Consider the following 552-nt stretch of genomic DNA (forward strand, 5'->3'; position numbering starts at 1 on the left):
ATTTCCTACTTAGAGCAAGTTGACATTAATGTTACTAATTACTAATTTATTCAAATTTAAATTATGAACATTAAACCACGCGCATTTGATTCTCGCCAGGGAACTGGCTATTTCTTGATGGAGCAATTCTCTTTCTCTCTCTATCTCTGTGTATCCGTTTTTTCCTTGTTTAACATTCCTATTCTTTTGATTTTTCCCCTTATTTCTTCACTCTTCCTCCTTTACTTCCCTTCTGTTTTGGTCTGGTGGTTCGTTTCATTTCATCATCATTAGCATTTGCACCTTAACCGAAATGCACATTAGCAGTATAATCACTACCGTTGCCGTAGCCATCATTTTTATGAAGGAAGTGCATGCCTTATCATCAAAAATTCAGTTGGTCATATACAAAAATGGTAGAGCATGGATAAAAATATAATTAGAATAACTAAGTGAATAACAATTGATCAAATGAAGGATACAATATATAAATACAAAAAGTGCTCAGGAAATACAGAATCACTCACACGAACGGCGCAGGCCTTGAACACCTGCGGCAGAATTGTAGAAGAT

The sequence above is a fragment of the Penaeus monodon genome, chromosome 15 (assembly GCF_015228065.2).
Source record: "Penaeus monodon isolate SGIC_2016 chromosome 15, NSTDA_Pmon_1, whole genome shotgun sequence".
NCBI classification, from domain to species: domain Eukaryota; kingdom Metazoa; phylum Arthropoda; class Malacostraca; order Decapoda; family Penaeidae; genus Penaeus; species Penaeus monodon.